Source organism: Balaenoptera borealis (assembly GCF_965194805.1).
Source record: "Balaenoptera borealis genome assembly, chromosome: 16".
Taxonomy (NCBI): Eukaryota; Metazoa; Chordata; class Mammalia; order Artiodactyla; family Balaenopteridae; genus Balaenoptera; species Balaenoptera borealis.
In genome coordinates, this window is record NC_138872.1 from 16,288,542 (window position 1) to 16,315,715 (window position 27,174).

Consider the following 27,174-nt stretch of genomic DNA (forward strand, 5'->3'; position numbering starts at 1 on the left):
CACGTGCCACTGGGGCCACTGTGAAGGAGAAATAAACAGCAAGCAACAAGGTGTCTGACAGACCTGAGAACTGGAGAAACCCCAGATTGCAACATATATTCATGGGAAAGCATGGCGGGGCAATCTGAGAACAGCAGCTGACACTGGAAAGGATTGTGCCAACTCCTATCATGGGTGAGGGCAAGGGCCCTGCCATAAGGCCTAAGGGCTAATGGAGTTTAACTCCTTTGAATTCTTGAAATAACCACCAAGTCTTCCAGGGCAGGTCCTGTGCTGAGGAGAAACTATAGGGAAGGGAATCAAAACTGAGCAGAATAGGGAAAGCAGACATGAAAGAAAGAGAAGGGCTAGATGAAAGTGGGGGCAGGGGGAAGGGTGGAGGGGAGGGACAGTTAGGGAGCTTGGGATTGACATGTACACATGGCTATATTTAAAATGGGTAACTAACAAGGACCTACTGTATAACACAGGGAACTCTGCTCAATATTATGTAACAACCTAAATGGGAAAAGAATTTGAAAAAGAACAGATACATGTATATGAATATATAACTGAATCACTGCTCTGTACACCTGAAACTAACACAACATTGTTAATCAACTACATCCCAGTACAAAATAAAATAAAAAAAAAAAGAAAGTGAGGACGGGGAACAGAGCCAGAAAAACCTTAGAGAACAGGCCATAGTTTTGGGTTTTGTTTTTTTTTTTAATATTTCAGCTTACTTTTTTTTTTTTTTTAAACTTTGGGTTTATTTAATTAATTAATTAATTTATTTATGGCTGTGTTGGGTCTTCGTTTCTGTGTGAGGGCTTTCTCTAGTTGCGGCAAGTGGGGGCCACTCTTCATCATGGTGTGCGGGCCTCTCATTATCGCGGCCTCTCTTGTTGCGGAGCACAGGCTCCAGACGCGCAAGCTCAGTAATTGTGGCTCACGAGCCCAGTTACTCCGCGGCATGTGGGATCTTCCCAGACCAGGACTCGAACCCGTGTGCCCTGCATCAGCAGGCAGACTCTCAACCACTGCGCCATCAGGAAAGCCCTGGGTTTTTTTTTTAACAATATGCAGAAACAACAGAAAGGAGAGCTCTGTGAAGACAGAAAAGCTATCTTAACCAAGCCTCCTTCTCAGTGTTCAGAAAAACCAATCTCACATTAAAACAAGCAATGGAAAAGTATCAAAGTCAAATCCTGGGAATACAAAATTTACTATGAATGAGAGAGACAGAGGGAGAGAGAATAAAGAGGAAAATAACATCCCTACAGACAGTGAAAGCATTCCAAAAAGACATTTTTTAAAAAAAGGTTAAAACAGGCTAAAAGATATTCACAAAATGATAGGACAAAAAAGAACAACATAAATCAGAATTATAAAAATTCAGAAAAGGGGTGATATCTTGTGCAAGAACTAAAAATAAAAGAACAACTATTTTAAAAAATGAAAACTAAACTAAATGGAACATAAGGGCAAAAATAAAATCAGCAAATAGTGTTTTGAGATAAATAGGAAAAAGGGGGCAATTGTAAAAATGAAAATTAAAAACAAAAGAATTTGAGAGGAAGTGACATATATTAAAGATAGGCAATGAGAATCCAACATATGAATAACAGGAGTCACTGAAGGGAACAAAAAAAAAATCAAAGCAAGGGAATACATCAACGACCCAGAATGACCAATATCAAGACATAGTTTAGAGACTTTCCTGGTGGCGCAATGGTTAAGAATCCACCCGCCAGTGCAGGGGACACGGGTTCGAGCCCTGGTCCAGGAAGACCCCACATGCCACGGAGCAACTAAGCCCATGTGCCACAACTACTGAGCCTGTGCTCTACAGCCCGCGAGCCACAGCTACTGAGCCCGCGCACCGCAATGAAGAGTAGCCTCTGCTCGCCACAACTAGAGAAAGCCCGTGCACAGCAACGAAGACCCAACACAGCCAAAAAATAAATAAATTAATTAATTGAATTTAAAAAGACGACATAGTTTGGTAAAACGACTAGTTTTTTTTTTTAATTTTTTTTTTTTTAATAAATTTATTTATTTATTTATTTATTTTTGGCTGTGTTGGGTCTTCGTTTCTGTGCGAGGGCTTTCTCCAGTTGTGGCGAGCGGGGGCCTCTTTTCATCGTGGTGCGTGGGCCTCTCACTGTCGTGGCCTCTCCCGTTGCGGAGCACGAGCTCCAGACGCGCAAGCTCAGTAGTTGTGGCTCACGGGCTTAGTTGCTCCGTGGCATGTGGGACCTTCCCAGACCAGGGCTCGAACCCGTGTCCTCTGCATTGGCAGGCAGACTCCCAACCACTGCGCCACCAGGGAAGCCCAAAAATGACTAGTTTTTAAAGAGAAAAGAAAACAAATTTTTTTTTTTTTACATTTAACCTAATTTTATTCATGCTTGCCTTGGGATGGGGAATAGATCATTCAGTAAAAACATACAGTAAAAACAAAATATGTCTTATGTACTTTTTTTTTTTAAATACATCATGGTGATCATTCCATATTAGTATTTAATGCATGCCTACTTCTTCTTTTTTCATAAATTTATTTATTTTTATTTATTTTTGGCTGCATTGGATCTTTGTTGCTGAGCGCGGTCTTTCTCTAGTTGCGGCGAGCGGGGGCTACTCTTCTTTGTGGTGCTCGGGCTTCTCACTGCGGTGGCTTCTGTTGTTGCAGAGCACGGGCTCTAGGCATCCGAGCTTCAGTAGTTGCAGCACGTGGGCTCAGTAGTTGTGGCTCGCAGGCTGTAGAGCACAGGCTCAGTAGTTGTGGAACATGGGCTTGGTTGCTCCGCGGCATGTGGGATCTTCCTGGACCAGGGCTTGAACCCATGTCCCCTGTATTGGCAGGCGGATTCTTAACCACTGCGCCACCAGGGAAGTCCCTCATGTACAACTTTTAAACTACAATAATGATGTACCTTAATTACTTCCATGCTCATAGGTCTAACATTACAGTTTGTTTTTTTTTTAATAAACACAATTAAGACTTCTAGGAGCATTTTATAATAAAGTAATTCCTAATTTTTCTTTGTAGATAGATCAAGCACCTCCGAAGTACAAATTCCTATACGCAGTGAGTACTTTAGTTAAAATGAATACTTAAGTAAATTAATCATGGACAGCCTTAGGATAAACTGACATTATATATTCAGCTAAGTAGGCAACAAACCATAGTGCCAAATGGAAAAAGTGTATTTGCAAATAAATTTCAAAAGCTGTTAATTTTTATAATTAAATACAGAAAATATACTGATTTGCTAAAATAAATAAGATGTGATGTAGTAACACTTCACTATAAAGAATGCATACCAGAACATTTATAAATGGTGAGTGAATCTTATTAAGAATAGTTTACTACAATAAATGTTGGCTAAATAGAAGTGCATACTGTGAAGCACTATGGGTGATATATGTTTTGCCACATACTTTTTTTTTTTTAAGTTTTATTTATTTATTTATTATTCATGGCTGTGTTGGGTCTTCGTTTCTGTGCAAGGGCTTTCTCTAGTTTTGGCAAGTGGGGGCCACTCTTCATCGCGGTGCGCGGGCCTCTCATTATCGTGGCCTCTCTTGTTGCGGAGCACAGGCTCCAGACGCGCAGGCTCAGTAATTGTGGCTCACGGGCCTAGTTGCTCCGCGGCATATGGGATCTTCCCAGACCAGGGCTCGAACCCGTGTCCCCTGCATTGGCAGGCAGATTCTCAACCGCTGCGCCACCAGGGAAGCCCTGCCACATACTTTTGTTTCCTTGAGGTAGATAACACATGTGTACCAAATTTGGCATTCATTTTCAGTTGCTGCTGGTATCATGTGTTTTTAAGAAATGTGTACAGTATGAAAAACTTGAAAATACTCATGAATGAAAAATGTTTTGGGAAAAAAATAGATATTTTCATGCAATTATGTACAGTCTCACTGTGTAAATTTCAAGGCAAGATTTTTGTTTCCTGTAAAACAGATCATTGTTCTATGAGAGAATGTTTTTTGTTTTTTGTTTTTTTTTAAAGGAACTCCTTTATTTATTTATTTATGGCTGTGTTAGGTCTTCGTTTCTGTGCGAGGGCTTTCTCCAGTTGCGGCAAGCAGGGGCCACTCTTCATCGCGGTGCGCGGGCCTCTCACTGTCGCGGCCTCTCTCGTTGCGGAGCACAGGCTCCAGCCACGCAGGCTCAGCAATCGTGGCTCACGGGCCTAGTTGCTCCGCGGCATGTGGGATCTTCCCAGAGCAGGGCTCGAACCCGTGTCCCCTGCACCAGCAGGCAGATTCTCAACCACTGCGCCACCAGGGAAGCCCCGAGAGAATGTTTTTTACTTGTCTTAGTGCATTTCTTTTGTCTCCTCCTGCATTGCATTATTTTGCACTATTCTTTATTTTTGTGTGCAAACGACATGCCAGTTAAAATGAAAACCATCTCACATGTAGGAAAAAAGTCTGGATTCTAAAAACCAAGAAAAAAATCCTTTCTAAATGACACCATCTGATTCAAGTAAAAAAATGACTTAAGCACTAGTAATAAAGAAGACAAAACACATTTCATGAAGAATACAAAAAGAAATGTCTGCTGAGTGTTTTAGTTCAGATGTTTCAGAATGCTGCTGTATGTTTTATGAGGAATCTGAGGGGAAGATTTCATAGCAGAAGGTGTTAATGTGGCCTGTATTGACTTAAGTGGTGACCCAACTGGACTGTGAAACTGTGGGATGCCTATGGATTCAAGCTGCTTGTTAAAGAGGAACTCCCCACTGTTGTTCAGAAATCCTTCCTCATTTCCTCTCTCCCCAAGCTTCCCATCCTCTACCGGCTCAGTTTCTAGCATTTCAGTATCCCCTTTCCTGCTAAAGAACTTGTCCAGGTAACTGGTGTAAGTGTTTTCCTTTTCAATTTGCTTATCCTTCCTTACCTCACAACAAAACTGATTTATGAGAAAACAGACCTCCCCACCACCCACAAACTGGCTATCCCAAGAAGACTGGTACAAGGCTTCTAATTGAGCCAAATTGGCCATTACTTTCTCCTGCTTTTCTCGGCTTACTGACTTTGATATCAAACTTTTCAATTCTCGTTGGGACACTGAGCTATTCAAGTCATTTAATTTGTCAACAACATCAGTAGGCTCATGTTGTGAACTAAGTTGAATAGTTCCTGCAATAAAGGAATCAAAGTCAAATCCCTGATTCTTTTCCCTTTCTTTTTCAGCCAGTTGCTGTGATGCTTCCTCTAGAGCTATCTGGGCTTTAACCAATCCATTCTTTTCACATTTTGACTTGCCTTTCTTTTCAGATTTTTCTTTGCTTTGTTCTTTCCAACTGGAAAGATCTATAATAAGCTTGGGTTCACAGTAATGATTAACTTCACTCTCTCTCCAATCTAAGTTATCTAAATATGATGATGACCTCGTTTTGTAGTTACAAGTATGGCTACACTCCAGATCACAATATTTGTTTTCATGATGATCTGAGTATTGCCAACAAGGCTCAGTAGAGTAACTGGTGTCAAAAGCAGGATCCTTCAAATACTTTTCACGATCTCCATCCAAATATTTTCAAGGATCGACTTGTACTTCTTCTTCATCAGTGACATGGCACAGAGCTCTTGGGTCAAGCTGAACTTCATCAATATCAAAGTTGTTATGTATAGGCCAATCATGGTCTGAAAATTGACAATCATGGTACCTTTCCCAGTTATAAATGTGACTATGAGTTTCATCCATAAGCAAAATATCATCAACTTCATCTTCAATATGAAAAGGATGACTTGAAATTGGCATATCCATTGGAAAAGAATAAATGCTCATGTAAGGATGGGAAAGCGCTTCTTCTGCTGTCAACCGATCCATGGGGCTAAATGTCAAAGTTTGTCCCAGGAAATCCAGTGCTTCTCGACTAATTCCCGGAAGCAGCTGAGTTAAAGGTTTGTGTGGCTCAGTCATGTCATTTCTAATGTAAACTGGAATTACGCTGAACAGCTCCTGACGACCTTCCTCATGTACGACAGGAATAGATTCTAAAATCAGCTGCATCTGTTCAAGTTCATGGGCACCTGCAAAGAGAGTTTTACCAGTCAGTATTTCAGCAAAGATGCAGCCTGCAGCCCACATGTCAATGGCTTTAGTATAATTATTAGGAGAAAGTAAAAGACCTGGAGATCTGTACCATTTAGTAACCAGTCCTTCAGAAAGATGACCCTTATGGGAATAATGGGGATCCATGATCCGTGCAAGACCAAAGTCACCTATCTGCCTATCTTCAGCACCAAGTCTTCAGTATTAATGAAAAGATTATCTGGTTTGAGATCTCTGTGCAGTACGTTTGCTGAGTGAATATATTTGAGCCCACGTAGCAGCTGATACATGAAAAGCCTGGCACGCTCTTCCAGTAACGGGCCCTGCTCCAGCACATTAGCCAAGTCTGTCTCCATGTACTCCTGAACAATGTAAACACTGTTCAGTTCGGTAAGACCCCACATCATCTGTTAACTGGCTTCCACTAGGACCAAGAATTTCAAACACCTTCACAATGTTATCATGGTCAAGTCTTCCAATAATTTTGATTTCACGTAGAGCATGTTTGACACTCTGGGGATCAGTAAGGACAATTTTCTTGATGGCTACTCTTTTGTCACAGTCATTGTCTACAGCAGAAAAAACCAAGCCATTGCCTCCACAACCCAATGGTTTTAAGTCCATATACCTAGAGCCCAGATCAAAACCATGAATGTTCATGAGACTTTCAAATTTCTCTGCCATTTTGAAACCCTTAGTATTGCCTTCTCCTTCTGAATTGTTGAACTTGTATAAATAAGGAAGAAAACTGGCATCAAAAGGAAAGATCTTTCAAAAAGGTAGAAAAAAATTAATTTTGCTTCCACAGCAAGATGGTTTCATTGCATATGCCAACCAGGCCTGTTGAATTCCCCTTAGATTTAAAGCTCAAAAATCTCTACTCAAAAAAAAAAAAAAAAAAAAAAAATCTCTACTCATACTGAGAATGAAAAAGATTGCAGGACTCATAGTTCAAGAAAGGGGCAGCAACTCTGCAGGAATTTAAAGAAAACACTCAAGAAACTCAAACGGAATGAAATGACATACTATGCACTCAGATTTATTGTGCTGAAGGATTTAACATTTAACTAAAATGTGAATAAATCTGCACACAACAGGCTTCTTTAAACATTCCCCTCACAGTGTAGATACATTCAGTGTTGGACTGGTCCTGAGCAGCAGCATTCTAAGGTGCTGGTAAGCACTGTTTCCGTCTTGCTTCTTTTCTTCCTTTGTTGCTGTATGTTTCAACAGGAAGCCCAGGTGGCTGTTGGTTAACAGATGTCTTTTGTTAGTGATCAGGTGGCTCCAGCTCGCCACAATCACAATCAAAGCTACCGTCCATCTTACTCTGATACAACGGGACTTCTCCGACTCATCTAGGGAGTGCGGGGCCCACGAACAGCCCCCAGTGTCGGCTCAGGTCTCTGGCTGTGCTGGCGGCAGCGGCGTCTCCGAGGCTCTCACTTTGTTGCAGTCACTGCCATGTAACCAAGAAAAATTCTTTAGGCATCTTGGGCATCTAGACAAAAAGATTTTATTATGAGGTAATAATGAGACTCTTCATCAGCAGTGCTTTCTGCCAGAAACAAAGGGTGTAATATATTTAAGATACTCAAAGAAAGAAAGTATGAGTCAAAGATTTTATATCCAGCAAAACTGACTTTCTGTAAAGAACTATTATCAACCTGAAAGCACTCAGGGAGTACTTTCTTCATGAGCCCTTTCTGAAGAGTCTACTAGGGAGTGAGCTTCAGGAATGGTTAAGCATTCAATATATATCTACTGGTAGAACTAAAGCTAAATGATGGTAAAAAGAGAGACAATAAAGCATGTAATGCCTATATGCTCTAACAATGTAGCTGTAGTACAGTCCCTCAGAGTGGCAGAGAATGGGAATGGTGTATCAAAATTTTTTGTATCCATTTTCAATATTCTAATTGACAGTGGTAGTTTTACTATAGTTATTCTAAGACTGTTGTATGTGTAAAGTGGGCTAAAGCAAATCAGTAATTATAGAATCTTTCAATTTTATCATCTCCTGTGTCCTTGAAAATCAAATATGCTAAGTGTGGAGGGAAAGGACATACAGATGTAATATAGAAGAGGTTAATTTAAAGCCCTGTAATGCTGTATTTGCATTGGAAAAATCAGTATGAGTTCAAGAGGTGACTTTAAAAAAAAAAAAGCATACTATGTATGTATATACACACATACATATAAATATATATACATACATAAAATATACATATGTATGTATAAATATATACATATATTTTTATATGTGTATACATATATAATATATGTATATTTATATACATATACATATGTAGGTATATTTTATGTACATATGTATTTATATATAAATATTTATAGATATAAAATACCTAGTTCTATCCACTAGAAAGGCATAGAAACAATGACTATTCTAGTAGTACCTACCACTCAGATTCTAGTCTTGAAATGCCATTTTCTATTTAAAAAAATAAAAGGACATCCTGGAGAAACTGCTGATTCCAGATCAGCAGCAGGAAATATACAAGATAAGCCTGGAATATCTTGTCATATCAGACAACAAGGAAGCTATCAAAGGCCCTAGGGTCACATCCAAAGGACTCAGAAACCAACCTGAAGATGGGACAATTTCAGCTGCAACAAAGACAATAACTGCAATCGATTGAAACTCATCAAGTATGTTTCAGTCCCTAAGTTCATAATAATATTTGGCAAAAACACTAATTGCTTACCTTCTGAGGGTGGCCTTGCTTTTCCTATGAGAACTCTACCACGGGTAACCAAGTCATAGATTAAGAAAAGCATCTTCTTATGAATTTATTACCACTAATACAGGAAAAAAATGATGCAATATTGTCATTTTGCAACCTGCAATGTATTAATATATCTTAGCCATTGTACACAATAGCAGCTAACATCAAGAAAAGAGCGAAACTCCAGCCATCTATGTGCTTCTCGATAAAAGAACACAGAACTGCCTAAAATCATGCCAACAGGATGGAACCTAGGTCTGATCCAGCTGCTAATTTGCAGGAAATGAAGAGGTCAAAGGGCCATGCTGAGCTGTAGTATGAGGATGCAATTGACAAAATCCAGACTTTGAGAAACTCTCCAGGTCAATTAGCCTCAGTTCTTCAACAGATAAACTGCAAGGGAAAGAAAGAGATATAGAGGGAAACTTTGGATTAAAAGAGGCCTAAAAACATATCAGATTTTTAAAAAATGGGCAAAACTAAATTTTAATGTCTAGGGATGCACACTTGGATGATTAAATGATTTAGAAAGGCAAGGATAGGGACTTCCTTGGTGGCGCAGTGGTTAGGAATCTGCCTGCCACTGCAGGAGACACGGGTTCGAGCCCTGGTCCAGGAAGATCCCACACACCGCAGAGCAGCTAAGCCCTTGAGCCGCAACTACTGAGCCTGTGCTCTACAGCCCCCGAGCCACAACTACTGAAGCCCGTGCGCCTAGAGCCCGTGCTCCGCAACAAGAGAAGCCACCGCAATGAGAATCCCACACACTGCAACGAAGAGTAGCCCCCGCTCGCGGCAACTAGCGAAAGCAACGAAGACCCAATGCAGCCAAAATTAAATAAATAAAATTTTTTTTAAATGCAAGGATAAAATTACTATAAAAGTCAGCTAAGTGGTTACTTTTGGGGGGAGGGGCTATGACTGGGATGGGGTACATGGAGGGGCCTATGGGGTGGCTGCAAAGTTCTATGTTGTGACCGGGTGGTCCGTACAAGGGTGTTTCCCTTGAAATAACTCACTAAGCTACAATTTTAATTTGTATGATTTTCTGCATCTGTAGTTTGTTTTACAACATAAAGGTTTTAAAACATGAAAACGTAAGCACCTACCTCACTGTGTGTTTGTGGATGTGTGTACATATACATATCTATGAATATATGGCTTCTGGGAGCACCCGCTACATAGTAGGTACTCACTAAATATGAGTTCCGGTCCCTGTTAATCCTGTCAAACACCCTCACCGGTGTGATTTCAGTGCCATGACTAACTTGTGTGACTAATCAAAAGTAGTTCATGCTTATTAAGTGATTATTATGTGCCAGGAACTGTTCCCAGTATATCTAATCTAACTGACTCCTCATAACCCTATTGTTATTATTCCCATTTTACAGAGATGAAAACTGAGACTCAGAAAGGTTTTCCATGGCCACACAGAAGGTGAGAGTAGCCTGGTTTTGAACCCAGGCAGTCTGGCTCCCCAGTGGCTCTAACTGTTTTCTATTTGGTGCCCAGTGCCCCCGTTTGTGATAATAACTCTCCACCCCCCTTACTGAGTGCCTGCCAATGTCTGTGCCATCCCTTGACACTCATTACCTGAATCTCACAACAGTCCTAGAAGGTGCAGATGCTCGTTAGCCTGCATTTGACAGATGAGAACTCAGAGGCGTGAAGGAACCTGCCCAAAGTAAATGGCCGTGTCACGGGTTTGAATCGTGGATGGGGAGGGTTCATACTCTTTGGCCCTGTGAATCTGAAGGACGAAATGTTCCCTGCTCTTAACCGGATGTTCACCTGATGGATCTGACCCAGTCTGAGGTCATTGGTTGCCCAACCAGCCGTCCAGAGCCTGACTTGGCTTGAGAATTATCCAGACCAGGGCTGGGAGAAATCAGGGGCTTGGCAGGGGCCAGATATGCCTGACCCCATCAGGGAGTCGTGCAAAGCTCATGATCCGTGGACCCCGTGAGCCAGAGACTTCTGTTTCTCTGTGTGCCAAGCTTTTTGCTCATAAGAGCCTCGGAATCAGGACCCAGAATAGAGCTGGTCACCTCTCTGACTTGAAATAAAGACGTGCTGTGGGCTGGCTGTGTGGATTTCCCAGAAGAGGTGAGAGCCCAGCTGTGTTTTTCTGGTCACACATTGATTTTCTAACCTGAGTCAGCATGACTGCTTGGAGGCATAGGCAACCGGGCTGAAGCACTTCCCAAACAGGGCCTGGAATGGTGAGGGGACCAGGAGGGGTGGAGACATCACACCCCCTGCCCCACCAGTACCACCCGAAGAGCCTGCCCAGTTCAGCCTCACTGTATCATTTACACCCAGAAGGACCGAGTTCTTACCAAATACCAGGCACTGTGCTAAGCACTTCACAAGTATTCACCCAACTAACCTCGCAAAGACTCTATTGGATAGGGGCTCTCACAAGTAACATTTGACAGGTGAGAAAACTGAGACCCAGGGAGGCAAAATCACATAGAAACAGTCACTCGAAGATGGAGTTGCTGGTCCGTGATTGTGGACCCAGAGTCAGATCCGGCAGCGCTTTGGAGATTCACGACATCACTCAGCCTTCACAACAAGCCAGTTAGGTAGGTATTGTCACCTCCACGAAGATATGAGAAAGCTGAGGCTCAGGGAGGTGGATGTGACTTGTACAATGTTTCTAGAAGGTTCTGCCGTGACAGCCAGTGATCACTTTTCAAGAGAACAGTCCAAAGTTCACAACTGATAAAATTTGGCCGTGGTCACTCAAAACCCCTATATGTATGATTACTTCCACTTTCATGCACATTTTCCTATGATGGGAAGAGGAGCATGGACTCCTTTGGTGGCCATCTTTGGGGAAGGGTAGAACGGGGTAATGGGTGCTCTTCTGGAGGAGGTGACTATTTGGAGAGGCTAACATGTGACCCCTGTGGGGGCCTTGTGGTCTGATGTGAGCAGCAACATCTAGAGGCTGGGAGAGATGGGCTGCCCAGCTGCACTGGTGAAGAAGCCAGAGAGTGTGGGTGTGCTGAGGTCAGGCCACACACCCAGGTGCTTCAGGGCAAAGTCTGCTTGAGTATTTCCCATGGACCAGCATGGGCAGAGAGCACATGTAAGGGGCCATCTTGGGCCCTGTCCCATAGGACCTTCAGCAAGAAGCTAGAATTCGATGTTAGATGCCTACGGGCTGAGGAAGGAGTTGCTAGGGACTCCCAGGAAGAGACCCCCTTGCGTCCATCAAGGTCAAGAGTGAGAAGGGCTGGCACAATGGCCATTTCCATGAGCCCGCAACAGCGTCCCATGACAGAAAGGGGCAGCTTTAAATGTCTGCTGGGCACAGAGAGCTCAGAGCCAGCCAGGATGGCAGCAGGTCAAGTGAGACCCTCCTCTCCTTTCCCCGTCTCTACCCAGCCCCCTTGGCCCCATGTGTGGGAGAGGGGAGGAGAAGGAGAGGCGCTACCCCCGCTACCTTCTCCAGGGCAGCAGTGGGGCTGCCAGCCTGAAGCAGTGCCAGGTGGGGCCAGGGGAGAAGGTCTAAACCCAAATCAGGCTGGGAGTTTTGATTAGTAGCTTGACTGGACGTTCTGTTTGCTAAATTGATATTGTGTTTGTGACCTAAAGTGACCATAGCACTGTCTGTTTCTAGAGAGTGAGCAGAAAAGTAATGGGGATGGGTTTTCACCTAGTGGTGGGGAAAAGTCTCTCCACTGAATACATTTTAAAAGGGACATTGGGAGGCAAAAATAAAAGTGTGTTTTGATCATGCCACAGGTAAGGTTTGTTCAACATACTGGTCGCAGCAAGATGGAGAATTATCCAAAACAAGCCTGAGAAGTGAATGTTACAGAATGCCCTAGAGCTTGGTTCATTAGGCAGGCAAGAAGTGTGAGTGCTTCTGGGAACCTCTTGGGTCCTTTATGGGGCCAGCACGCCCATCCCCCCCAGATGCTTCAGTTGTTGGCTTCTAATGGCCTACTGTTTCTCCTTCTCCTGAGAACTGTGTCAGGAGTCACCTCACCCACAGAGTAACTCACAGCCAATGACCAGCTGGTACCGAGGGACAGGAACGAAAGACCAGCCCCCTTGCGAGACTTCACCTGAGACCACATCCTTGTTCCGTTCCCTGCCTATCCACTTCCCTCCCTCCCTTACAGGTTCCTTCCTTAATAAACCACAAGTACCCAACCCTGCCTCAGGCTCCACTTCCAGGGAACCTGCCTGAAGACAGCCAGAGCCTCAGGACATGCTTTTTTTTGCCTTGCTGCAGCATGCAGGATCTTAGTTCCCCAGCCAGGGATCAACCCGTGCCCCCGGAAGTGGAAGCACTTGAGTCTTAACCACTGGACCGCCAGGGAGGTCCAGGGCATGCCTTTGTGATAGGGCCATCTTACTAGTTCTGAGCCAGGCCCTCCACTAGCAAGACTTCTGGACCCCAGATCGCACTGACCTAGGTTCAAAACCCAGCACAATCACTTAACTGCTGTGTGACCTTGGCCAATGTCTGGTTACTACACCTTAGTTTTCCTCATCTGTAAAATGGAGAAAAACAACCACCACCTCACACAGCTTTATAAGGATCAAGCAGACACAAGCACCAAGCATAGCGCCTGGCACCATCAATGTCGCTATTATTATTCCTCCAGGCTAGCAGCACTGACCCCATGCAAAGGAGGCAGCCTTTACCATCTAGTTGAGGATGCTGTGTCCTGGGATAAGTCGCCAGACCATGGGATGGCTGGGGTTCAGTTGTAATAAAATAGCCACCTTTAATGAAGCACTTACTGTGTCCTAGTCTCCATATGTCCTAGTTCACTGTATCTTCACTACCTTTCAAAGCTGACATGATTATCTCCATTTTATACATGAGAAAACAGAGGCTCAGGAAGTCTAAGGAACTGTTTATGGGGTCCACAGATTAAAAAACAACAACAACAACAAAAACTAGTGCATCTGGAATGGCTAAAATTGAAAAGACTCACTGTAGCAGCTGGAACTCTCATACACTTGGAAATGCAAGATAGTACAACTGCTTTGTTGTACTATCTTGCACTACTTTGGAAAATAGTTTGCAGCAGTTTCTTAAAAAGTTAAACATACACTTATATGACCCAGCAATCATACTCGTAGGTATTTACCGAAGAGTAATGAAAATATTTGTGTACTCAAAGACATGTACCTGAATGTTCTTAGCAGCTTCTTTTATAATAGCCCAAAATACTGGGGAAAAAATGTCCATCCACAGGGGAATGAGATAAACACACTGTGAGATATATATATAGATATAGATATAGATATAGATATATAGATATATATATATATATATCACAGAAGATGTATGTATTACTATATATATATAATTTAGCAATAAAAAAGAACAAACTATTGCTATGTGAGCAATATGGATGAATCTCAAAATAGAATGAAAAAAGCCAGACAAAAAAGTACAAATTGTATGATGTCATTTCTATAAAATTCCAGAAAATTTAAAGTAATCTATAGTGAAAGAAAGTAATCTATGGTGACCATGGTTGCCTGTGAATGGGGATGCAATGAGGAGGGGACGGCTTATAAAGGGGCCTTAGGAGAAAATTTTGGGGTGATGGAAACATTCATCATCTTGATTGTGGTGAATGAGTTCATGGGTATGTACAGATATCAAAATTCATCAAATTATACAATTTAAATAGGTGTCATTTATTGTATATCAATTATACTTCAATAATGCTGTTTAAAAAAGAAATCTAGAGAGTGACACAATTAGGATTTGAACCCATGTGTGTCTGATGTGAAATCACTTGAGCTGATAAGCCAGTAAAAGTCCTCCTTTCTGGGCTGGAGACATAGAACCAGTCCAAATGGTACCACCTCCAGGAAGCCTTCCTGTCCCCTCTAAGGAGAACTGTGGCCTTTTGGAAACCGCATCCCCTGTGGCCTCAGCCCACACTGCCCTCTTACCTGCCTTCAGGATTTGTCAGCGGCTCCTTTCTCCATGTGGGAACCTTCCCTTGTGTCCTCCCCCACATTGGCCTCCTGGTTGAGAGCCCTGCGCCAGAATCAGATGGACCGGGGTTTGAATCCCAGCTCAGCCATTTACACCCACTGTCTGACCTTGGATTGTTCCTTACCTCTTTGACCTTCAGCTTCCTCATCTGAATAATAATAGAAGCTACCTGGAGATTGCCTCAAGGATCAAATGAGAGATAGTTCATGTTAAACAATTAGCGTAGGGCCTGGTGTGTAATAAAGCACTCAATAAATGTTAACTATTATTGATCTTCACCTGGGCAGTGGCTGCTGACTGTTTAAGTTTCTCAGGCTTTGAATCAAGTACTTACCGCCCCAGCTATATTTATTGACATGGAAAGATGCCCAAAGCATACTCTTGAGAGGCAAAAAGCAGGCTATACAACAATATATGCCTCACAGGTCATTTTAAGGATTAAAGGGAAAAAATGGACATATATCTCTTAGCACAGTGCCTGCACACGTGAAGAGCCCACTGAAAGCTAGCTGTGATTATTATTATTATTTTTTAACATCTTTATCGGAGTATAATTGCTTTACAATGTTGTGTTAGTTTCTGGGCTTTCCTGGTGGCGCAGTGGTTAAGAATCCTCCTGCCAATGCAGGGGACACTGGTTCGAGCCCTGGTCTAGGAAGATCCCACACGCCGCAGAGCGACTAAGCCCATGTGCCACAACTCCTGAGCCTGCGCTCTAGAGCCCGCGAGCCACAACTACTGAGCCAATGCGCCTCAGCCCGTGCTCCACAACAAGAGAAGCCACCGTGATGAGAAGCCCACGCACAGCAACAAAGAGTAGCCCCCGCTTGTAACTAGAGAAAGCCCGTGCGCAGCAACAAAGACCCAAAGCAAAAAAAAAAGTTGTGTTAGTTTCTGCTGTATAACAAAGTGAATCAGGTATATGTATACACATATCCCCATATCCCCTCCGTCTTGCTCCTAGCTAGCTGTGATTATTAATGTGAAAACATTTCTGTAGCTTGTCCAATGCTACTTTCAAATATTATCACGTGAGTTCCTGTAAAACAAGATGATGTTTGTCATCGCGCTTTGACAATGAGTCAGAGAGACAAGCCTGTGCATTCCCTTCTGCCTTCCTTCTGATGCAGTTCAGAGGGCTATCGTGGGCAGAGCTGGAGTTGGACTTGGGACACATTGGTCTCCTGTGGATTCTGGTACTTTCTTATGTGGTCCTGGAGCAAAAGAAAAGAAAAGCATTGCCCTTTGGAATTGAGACTCCAAGCTTGGATAAAGGATGTTCTTTGCAGGAACTGAGGTGCTACGACAACATGTAGGCACTTGAGGGCGCTCCAACCAATCTACAATAGAGAAAATTACAGAAGGGGGTGATAATAATGCAGCTGTTACATTTAACAGTAGCTTCTGTTTACTGAGTTCTTACTACGAGCTCTTAAAATGTGCTAAGAGACTCACAAACTTTATCTCATTTAATCCTTACAAGCACCCCATCAGTTAGATACTATTACCAAAGATTTTAAAGATAAGGTGTATTGCTCTTTAGAATTTAAAAAATATTTTTATGGAGTCACAATTCACAACTTTTATAAACTGTACAAACACTAAGTGTACAGCCTGAAAAATTGTTGAAAGCGTACACACACAGGTAACCCCCACACACATCAAGATATAAAACTTTTCTAACACCCTTTCCATTCACCCCTACTCTCACCCAAGGCAACCGCTATCCTGACTTCTATCACCATTTATTCATTTTGCTTGTTTTTGAACTTCGTGTAAATCATATCATACATATGCAATGTTTTGCGTTGCCAGGTCTAACACATAAAAATCCAGGACGTCAGTTAAATTTGAATTTCCCATGGGACATATTTATGCTAAAAAAAAAATTCTTTATCTGAGATTCAAATTTAACTGAACATCCTATATTTTATCAACCTACTCTAGTAGTCTTTTGTGCCTGGTTCCTTTTAACATAGTTGTGAGATTCACCCACGTTGTTTTGGTTATTGGTAACTTACTCTTTTTCGTTGCTGTGTAGTATTCCATTCCATGACTATATCGCAATATATTTTTTCTTTGTACTGTTGAGGGGAAGGGAGGGTTCCTTTTAGAAAGGCAGCCTAGATAGTGTTAAGCAGTGCACTCTGGCATCAGGTGCCTAAGGGATTTGAATCCTAGCTCCACCTCTTCCTACTTGTGAGACCTTAGCCAAGTGACTTAATCTCCCTGTGCTTCAGCTGGTTTGACTTTAATGTGGGCTAATAATAGTACCTTGAAGGTTGTTGTAAGGTTTAAAGGAGATATTACATATATGTCTCTTAGAGTAGGGCTCGGTACAGAGTTAGCACCTGATGAATGTTGCCAGTGTCATGGTACCCATTAGACCTAGGACAAAATTAAAGTTCAGAGGCATTAAGAGACTTGCTGAAAGTCACATATCTGGTAAGTCATGGAGCCCTTTTGTCATCAATATTGGCTAAATTAAAGTCATTCACTCAACATTTTTTTTTTTTTTTTTGAGCACCTGCTATGCACCGGGCACTGTTTAAGGCCTTGAAGTGACACAATGAGCAAAACAGCCAAAGCCCCTGCCATTATAAAATATACATTCTCTGGGTGCTCATGTTGCTGTTTCCCTGCTATGCACTTTACCTGGGCTTCTCACTAGTTACTTGAAATAATGTCTGAAAGGCACTTAGCATGGAGCCCCACAGGCATTACTGTTCCAGAAACAACAGCTATTAGCCAGATAGTAGCAATCTCTATGGCAACAGTGTGTGATGGGCTCAGCAGCCCCATTTTACAGATGAGAAAACTGATGCTTGGAGAGGTTAAGGGACTTGCTTGAGGTGACACAGCTAGTACTGGCAGAACAGGAATTCAACATCATGTCCACCTGACTCCAAAACCCTCCTCGGTTCTCAATGCTTGTTTTTATGTCTTGAGCTCTGCTCTGGAGTGCAGATGTTACAGGTTCAAGTCCCAGCTTTGTGACTCCAGGCAAGTTATTTGCTGTCTGTGAGCCCTAGTTTCCACACCTCTACACAGGATTGCCTTGGGGATCTACAGAAAGCTCTTGGGGCAGATACAGGCAGAGAACAAACAGACGCTAGTGGAGATCTAGCGTCAGGAGGGGGCTTTTGAATGTGTAAGCTGCTCAACCCTTAAATCAAAAACTTTCCTTACAGGGAATTCCCTGGCAGTCCAGTGGTTAGGACTCTGTGCTTCCACTGCAGAGGGCACGGGTTCGACCCCCAGTCGGGGAACTAAGATCCACATGCCACGTGGTGCAGCCAACAAATAAATAAAGTTCTGATTACTGTAAAAAAAACAAAAACAAAAAACAAAAAACCTTCCTTACATAAATGAGCTTAAACACATGGAAAGATGCTTAGAATATCTTATTGAGTATATTTAAAAATCCGGTTTGAAAACCACAAGCCGGTGTAACTCCTACGTACGGAGGATTCACTGAACAATCACTTAGGTAGCAGCACTTATTCTGTATGGGTTCTGTCCTAGGTGCTCTGGAAGTAGTTTCTTCCTTTAGTGCTCCTAACAGCACTGTGTGGCAGGTGCTGCTTTAGACAGTTGTGCAGGTGGAGAAACTGAGGCAGGGGAGAGTTAACACTCTCAAGGCTGCCTGGGTAGCTTGGAGCTGCCACCCAGACCACGACACTTCGGCCTCGGAGGCTGTGCTCTTGAACTCTTAGCTCTGCTAACTCCGCTATTGGTGGTTTTTTTCTCTGGGTAGTAAAACTTCAGTGTTTTGAACTTTCTTCTTTATGCTTCTCTGCATTATTTGAGCTTTTATGCTATGTAGATTTTGTTTTTTATAAAACAAAACAATACACTAGGGTTCTAAAGTGGGCTTTTGATGTCTTTAAGAATTAGCTGTGAATGCTTGTAGGGACAAGCCACTCCCAGTCTTTTTTGTGATGGGGAGACTGCAGTCCTTGGAGTTGGGGACTCACAGCCCAGCCCTGATGTCCCCCCACTCCAGGGCACTCTGTGACCCTGGGCAAGTCACGATGTCTAGTCACCACGTTCCTCCGACAAGGCTTGTAGCACAGAGTAGGCCTCAGTAAACGTCCCCTGCTACAGAAGGAGCCAGTCACTGTGCCCTCTGGGTCTCGTTCCACCTCCAAAATCCGCTCCCTGCCTTCCCCCAGGGCCCTGAGAATTAGTGAATGAATCACGCACTATAAAGTGCTAATAGTTTATAGGTTTTTTAAAACGCAAGTGGCAAGAGACACAAGCCACAGCCAGATGGATGACTAATGGGGGCCCATGGGCTGGGGGGCGTGGCCGTCCAAGAACCCCAGAAATCACTGCCCAGGCTGGTAGGGGAAGGGCTCAAGCCTCACCCCAGGAAGGGGTTGTTGGGAGTTTTCTGCCCGTGACCCCACTCATGACCCCAACTCCTATCACCCCAGCCTCCAAAAGGCTGGGCCCACAGAGCCATAAATTCCTGCTATCATTAGACAGTATCTCTACAGCTCAGGCTGTTTGCCAGGAGCCCTACAATTATTTTTATCACTTACGAGTCCTATAATTATTTTTTATCACTTTTTTCTCACAGCAGACTTGCAAGCAGGGCTAGTTTTGCTCTCTTTCGGTTTGGAGTTGGGGGAAACACAGCCCCCAGAGGGTGTCAGGGAATTTCCTGGCTTTGCCCAAAACTCTAGAGTGGGTCAGGGTTTGAACTCACCCCGTCAGGTGCTGAGCTGGGGCTTTGTGTGAGGCCAGAAGTTTGGGAGAATTGGGAGGTGGAAACTGGGAGCCATCGGGAGCCAGGGAAAGGCTTCAGGCTCATCTACTTCTTGGCTGTGTGACCAGGGCAAGTCACTCAACTTCCCTGTGCCTCAGTTTCTTCATCAGTCAAATGAGGAAATAATAAAAATACCCAACTCATAAGTTAGTACAGTTAAGTGCTCAAACACTGTGAGATTCTATTTGATCTTGAGTTGGGACCAAGATTTTAAATTGAGACCCTGGCTTCCTGGTTGACTTGGGCAAGTCCCTTGTCCTCTCTGAGCCTCAGAGTCCTCATCTGTAAAATGGACATTATCTTGCTTGCCTCACACCTTGGCTCTCATATCTCCAGTCCTATCAGCCTGGCCTTCTTCAGGTCCTCAAACAGCCAACCGTTCCCTCTGCTTGGAACTGAGCCCAACCCTCCCAGCCCCAGCTTTGCCTGGGTAACTCTCCATTATCATCCCAGACATCCTTCCTTCTCTCCCTCCCTTCTTTTCTTTACTTATTCAATAAATATTTATTGAGCACCTACTATGTGCCAGGACTGTGCTAAGTGGTAGAGAAGACAGGCAAAGTCCCTGCTTTCATGAAGGGGAGATAGACAATAAACTAAAAAGAGAATCAAACCAAACCAAAACAAAAACCAAGGCAATTACAAACTATATTAAACACTTCATAAAGGAGGATTAGAGCACCATAAGAGGAAGTAACTGGGAAAGGTCACTTTCCAGAGAGGCCTCTCCAAGGAGACACTTCTGTTTAAATTAATAATCTATTTGAATATGCACATGGTACAAAATTCAAGCAGTACACAACGTCACCCAGCCAAAAGCGCTTCTCCCTGCCATCTTCCCATCCCCAGTTTTGCAGTCCTCCCCCAGAGAGGCCCTTGTGTCGGCAGTTTCTTGAGACTGGGTGACATTTGTGGTGACACCTGCAATGCAAGAATCAGCAGCCAATTGAAGAGATGAGAGAAGGGGAGTCCAGGCAGAGGGAAGGGCAAGAGCAAAGGCCCTGAGCTGGACCAGCGTTACTGGAGAGAGGAGAGCAGAGGCAATCAATGTGGAATTCGGATGTTACTCTCTGTGGCCCGGGTATAACTTTTGAGTTGGGGTAGGGTAGGAGTGGCCATCTTCTGACTTGTATTTTATAAAAACACTCTGGGGAGAATTGATTTAGAGCCCTGAGAGGGGCAGGGAGTTCAGTGAGGTGGCGACTATGGAGTTGGGATGGAAAAGATCAGTACCAGGTTGGAGGAGCGGCGTCGATTTGGGTTGTTTGGGAGGTGGGCGAAGACCAGCGAGGGTCCCAGCCATAGGCTCTGATGATACTTTGCCACCGTTAGTAATCCGGTCTTTGTGATTATTGGATTAATTTGCACCCTTGTAACCTGGCACGGAGTGGGCGCTTGGGACGTGTTTGCTGAAGAGATGACTAACGGATAAAAAGGCCCTTTGTAAACGGAAACACGCCCTTTGAGAAATGGCTGCAGCCTCACCTCCCCCACCCCTCACTCCTTGCATGGGCACTCCCCTCCCACCATCCCTGCCCGTGAATCACCCCCATAGCCATCCTGCCCTTTGGAGACTTCTGATAGGCAGAATTTTAGAACCTCAACCTTAAGGTTCTCGTATTTTCTTAGCCGTGAAACCCTTTTCCCATGAAAGCCTGATATAAAAGGTATAGAAAGTTATTTTATAATTTCAAGCACCCAAGAACTTGGGTAAAAGAAATGAACAAAACAGACAGGATTCTCAACACAGATATTAGCATACAAAATGACCAATGAGAAAAACGAGGCTGTTTTATTAAATGACACAATTTTAAATCAGGGCATTCCTGACAAATGTGTTCTTTTCATTTATCCAACAAAGAGCCATCAGATGCTTCTTGCAGGGAAACCAGCCTCCGGAGCCAATTATTCCAACATTTGATTTCGTTGGTATCCAAACACAGTCCTGCTTCATCCAGAGAAATATTTCCAAAGAGTAAAACTCTGTGTGTATGTATGTTTCAAAATTTTTATATAATTAAAAATATACAACATACATTTTAAAAAATGCACCAAGCCTAAGTGGACAGCTCAGTAATCATCACAAAGAGCACACCACCATGTCTCTGGCGCCCAGATGAAGACAGGGACCCCCGCCAGTCCCCAGAAGCCCTCCTTGTGCCTCTTCCGCTCACATCCCTCTCAAGAGTAACCATGATCTTGCCTCCTAACACCCTAGATTATTTTGGTCTGTGGTTGAACTTTATAGACATGGAATATAGGCTGTATTCGTTTGTGTCTGGCTTACTTTTGTGAGATTCATCCATATTTTTTATAGGTAGAGTTCATTCATTCTCATTGCTGTATAGCGTTCCATTGTATGAATATATCACAATTTTAAATTTATTTATTTATTTATTTATTTATTTATATTTTTTTGGCTGTGTTGGGTCTTTGTTTCTGCGTGTGGGCTTTCTCTGGTTGCGGCGAGCGGGGGCTACTCTTCGTTGCAGTGTGAGGGCTTCTCATTGCGGTGGCTTCTCTTGTTGCGGAGCACGGGCTCTAGGCGCGTGGGCTTCAGTAGTTGTGGTTCGCGGTCTCAGTAGTTGTGGCTTGCGGGCTCTAGAGCGCAGGCTCAGTAGTTGTGGTGCACTGGCTTCGTTGCTCCACGGCATGTGGGATCTTCCTGGACCAGGGCTCGAACCCGTGTCCCCTGCATTGGCAGGCGGATTCTTAACCACTGCACCGCCAGGGAAGCCCCTATCACAATTTTAAATAGTGATTTTTTTAAAAGCAGCTCACTGGGGGTGGGTAGCGGGCAGGGACTGGGTTTGACTCACAGATAGGTTTTGTTTCACACACGTAGTATTTGTTTTGTTTTGTTTTCACTGAATTGGTTGCTGTTAAAGAGCAACGTCTGGCTTCTCTTGGAAGACCTGCCATTGCTGGGCCCCTGGTCTCAAGTGCCCGGAGCTGAGTGCTGGCTGCGCCTTCTCAGCAATGCGTTCCATTCCCATTTTGCCATTGTTGCCACCACCCCCTGTTGCACAGGCCAACCTCACTCACCAATATTGCCCACTTGGCCCTGTTAACGTTTTTTTTTTACTAGTTACACATGGCCTTTATTTGTTTTTTAAATTTATTTTGTTGAAGTATAGTTGATTTACAATGTTGTGTTAATTTCTACTATACAGCAAAGTGATTCAGATATATATATATGCATATATATGTATATATATTCTTTTTCATATTCTTTTCCATTATGTTTTATCACAAGATACTGAATATAGTTCCCTGTGCTATACAGTAGGACCTAGTTGTTTGGCCCTATAAACGTTTGCATCTTCCACTCCAGCTTTAATTCAGCAGAGGTGGCCCCAAAATGCTTTATTCTGTGGTCTACACCACAACAGATAGATCTGGCAGCTCAAGTTAGAATATAAGTTGTCTCCACTGGGTTAAATTTTTGAATGCGTATTTGAATGCTCAAAAAATTTATTATTGGGACTTCCCTGGCAGTCCAGTGGTTAAGACTCTGTGTTTCCATTGCAGGGGGCATGGGTTCGATCCCTGGTCTGGGAGCTAAGATCCCGCATGCCACGCAGCATGGCCCTCCCCCCAAAAAGTTATTATCATTATTACTATATATTCAACATAATGTTAGCTATTTATTGTTTTTTAAATTTTGTGGGCAGGCTGATCATCTGACCTGCTAGGCTGACCAACCATCTCAGTTTGCCCAAAACTGAGGGGGTTTTTAGGACATGGGACTTTCACTGCTAAAACTGGAAAAGTCCTGGGCAAAATGGGATGATCTGGTCACCCTCGGTCTGCCTGAGAGTGATCCGTCACTGTCAGTAACTTAACACACTGGGCCTCTTACTTTTATTAAATTATAGATTTGATTTTGAAAGTAGTATTTGAATCACATGTTGTGGAGCCCCTAAAAGTATCCTTTATGATATAGTTTCTGCAAAGCACTAATCTTGCCTACATTTTGCCCATTTTGTAGATGGGGAAACTGAGGCCCAGGGGTGCAAAGCAGTCCCTGTTTGTGGCAGAGATGTTCCCCAGCCCCCACTTTTATGCTTCTCCTCCATCACTTCCTCCAGGTAGCAGATGGATACTGTTTCCTTTGTGCTAACCAGGTACTAGGTAACACACTGTGCTTTCCACTAATTTTATTCTCACAGTAATCTTAGGAGGTGGGTGGGAATTCCCTGGTGGCGCAGTGGTTAAGAATCCCCCTCCCAACGCAGGGGACACCGGTTCGAGCCCTGGTCCGGGAAGATCCCACATGCCACCGAGCAACTGAGTCCGTGCGTCACAACTCCTGAGCCTGTGCTCTAGAGCCCACAAGCCACAACGACTGAGCCCATGTGCTGCAACTACTGAAGCCCACGTGCCTAGAGCCCGTGCAACAAGAGAAGCCACCGCAATGAGAAGCCTGTGCACCGCACGAAGGCCCAACACAGCCAAAAATAAATAAATAAATAAATTTATTAAAAAAAAAAAAATCTTAGGAGGTGGGTTCTACTATGATACCCATTTGAAAGATGAGACACCTTCTTCTTGCCTTCTTTCCTTCTTGCCTTCTATCCTGCCCACCCACTCCTATCCCAGGACTATCACTCATTCATTATTCATTCATTCTGTATATATTTGCCTAACGGTGGTTTCCTTGGAATTTATGTCACAGGGAAAGTCACCCAGGTTCTCTGGGTCCTGTTTAGCCACCGAGTCTAGTCCCGTGTTGTCTGCAGCCTGTTTTAAAACATTGTTGAAGGATTTCTTGGCTCAGTCAGCAAATGTCTGCTGACCTCCTCCTCCTGGGGCTATGTGGTGAATGACACAGAGACCCTGCCCTCAAAGACTCAAGTCTGGTGGGGCACCCAGCTCACCAGGGTCTCTCCCTACTGTACTGTGGTTGAGCTGAGTGCAAAGTCTGGGCCTTTCCATCATTTTGCCGTTAAGAGGAAGCCAACAGCAAGCATGTAAGGGAGTAGATCACACCACGGTACAGAGAGGGCAGCAGGTGTCCAGAACCCCCAGCCATGAACTGCCAGCGTCCAGGCAGGGAGCAGTAGCCATCTCAAATGTTTAAATAAGGGTTTCTCTAGGACTTCCCTGGCGGTCCAGTGATTAGGACTCCGTGCTTCCACTGCTGGGGGGCACGGGTTCCATCCCTGGTCCTAAGATCCCGCAAGCTGTGCGGCGCGGCCAAAAAAAGAAAAAAAAAAAAAATCAGGGTTTCTCCATTTCAGCACCATTAACATTTGGGGCTGAATAATTCTCTGTTGGAGGGGGGAGGTGCCTTGTGCATTGTAGGATGTTGAGAAGCATCCCTGGCCTCCACCCACTAGGTGCCAGTAGCACTCCCGTACCAGTCATGACAACTAAAAATGTCTTCAGACATTGCCAAATGTCCCCTGAGAAGCAAGATCTCCAGGTTGAGAACCGTCGGCTTAACTGAAGCAAATTTAATGGATGGAGTATTTACAGAGCTGTGGGCAGGCTAAGGGAATCTTCAAGGACTAGTGAGGCACCCAGGGACTAGAAATGTGGGGAGCCGTTGTCACCCCCAGACCTAAAGGGGTGAGAGAGGGAACAGTGTAACTGCTCCTGGAAATAGCTGGAAGCCTGGAAGTGAGGCCATGGAGAAATGCAGCCCCTGCCAAGAATAAAGCAAAACAGGCAGGAGGCGGATGGCATAAACACCCCCACTTCTCCCTCATCCTGCCTTTGAATATCCGGTTGATGCCTCTCTTTGGCCAAATCCAATGAGAAGTCAGTAGGCATGGGTGCCTCCTGGGACACAGAGCAGGGCGGATGATGGTGTGTGGAGGTGGTGGACGAATGAAGAGTAACTATCACAGGGAGGCAGCAACAGGCCTCAGACACTGGACATTTGAGTTCAGTCTTGTAACTTGCGTAGGAGTTTTCCAGGTAGAGCAAACCGGGAAAGGGTATTTCATTCAGAGGGAACAGCATGTACATAGGAATGGAGTTACAAAAGAGCCTGGCTCACTTAATTGTTTATTTAATCATGATTGTTTGTTTGATTGATTGACTCTGTTCTAAAACATTCGAAAGGTACAAAAGGGCATAAAATTAAAAGTAGGTCTTCCTCCCACCCCTGACCCCAGCTGCCCAACTCACCTCCCAGAGGCCACCTTTCTCTCCAGTCTCCTCTCACTTCGAGAAATAGCCAGTGCAAATGCTAGCAGGTAATGTATACGATGTGTGTCACTTAAACTCCTAATTTGACTTAATTTCACTGAAGTCGTGGAACCCCTACTGTGTGCAGAGAAACGGGTGGAGAGCTCTGGCCTTGAACTCTAAGCCCAACCCTTCACTTAACACCGGGTAGTTTTAGGCACATCTCTCTCAGCTTCCCATTTCCTCCTCCAAGAAAGGAGTGAGTCTCTAAGAGGCCTGCCCATTCTGTGGGGTTTGCCCACAGTTGTGTTGTTCAACTGATGTTTTGTGGATTAAATGGAATTAAAGCTGAACCACTGGCAAGAAGCAAATTGTAAAAAAGGAGCACACATAAGCCTTGGGTCCCTCTTGGGCCCACGTATTGTCATTTGGGGGAGATGAGTGAGGTTTCTGTCTCCAAAGACGTGCTCTGGTCTGAGGCAACAGAATCATTGTCTAAGAAGAGAATGCCTATACTCTGACCTTGAGAGTGGACTGGCTTGGGAGCTAGTCGGCTCCAACCAACTGGGTGGTATTTGCCGTGGCTCAGACCTGCCCAAGGAATACCAGACCCTGCCTGGCTACCCCCAGCTGGTGTCTGCAGCCCTTGGGGGAGCTTAAGACCCGAAGGAAGAGCTGAGAGGGCCATCAAGCTACAGATAAAGGGAGCCCGATGGCCAGCTGGTAAACCTGCTGGTACCTGGAAGCAAACAAGCAAATCTGGCACCAGATGCCCAGCTAGAAGCCCAGAAACCAGAGCAACCCAGGTCACCAGGAGCAGATGAGAACAGGGCTATTCCTTACCTCTGCTCTTCCATTCTGATCTCTCTTGTCATCTTAAGACTCAGTTCTTTCCTGACAATGTCTGAATGTCCAGCACTTAGGGCAAAGATGCCTACCATGGATGGACCACCCGCCTTGCTTTAGGTGCTGACCACACAGCAGCTCTCACCTCCTGGCTACTCTGCAAGGAAGGTATTGATGATATCCACTTTGCAAACAAGGAAAACTGAGGCTCAGAAAGGAGAGATGCAGGGCAGTGTGAGGTTGGGAACTGTAAACATATACTGATATCAACAGGCATTTTGTGTTGAAGAATTATGGAGTTTTGAACACAGAATCGGAGAATCTTAGAATCATGAAGTCCAGGAGTCCTGTATTCACAGGTTACCAGTATAATCCACACGCCCCACCTGTTCACCACACCGCAGATGAAATGCCTCTCTCGGGCCCATCTCCCATGCATTCAGGCCTCTTCTTCTCTCACCTGGGGTCTTGTTCCAGCCTCCTCCTTGGTCTCTCCTCTTTCCAAACCTGCAAGCAGCAGCCAGAGGCATTTTTCTCTAAGCAGACTGTGTCACTCTTCCTCTTAAAACGCTTCATTGGCTCCCCTTTACCCTCAGGATAAAATTCAAACTCCTTGACATGG

General features: G+C 44.1%; 2 long non-coding RNA genes and 1 pseudogene across 5 annotated transcripts in view; 1 reads left to right on the plus strand and 2 right to left on the minus strand.

Annotated features, from left to right (window-relative positions):
• Positions 1–27,174, minus strand: part of LOC309614097 — a 150,795-nt gene that overhangs the window by 34,662 nt on the left and 88,959 nt on the right. The window lies entirely within an intron of this gene.
• The window catches only part of LOC309614090, a 41,506-nt gene that overhangs the window by 4,194 nt on the left and 10,138 nt on the right, over positions 1–27,174 (plus strand). The window contains exons 2-3 of one of the 3 annotated variants that reach the window (XR_014236006.1): positions 3,035–3,073; positions 10,200–10,245. This is a non-coding gene — a long non-coding RNA (uncharacterized lncRNA). Of the gene's footprint in view, positions 1–2,326; positions 3,074–10,199; positions 10,246–27,174 lie in introns of those variants that run through there. The other 2 variants (XR_014236007.1, XR_014236008.1) reach the window with 2 other exon arrangements.
• LOC309614034 (mitogen-activated protein kinase 6 pseudogene) lies at positions 4,309–6,946 on the minus strand (annotated as a pseudogene). The gene has a single exon. The product of its transcript is annotated as a mitogen-activated protein kinase 6 pseudogene (transcript).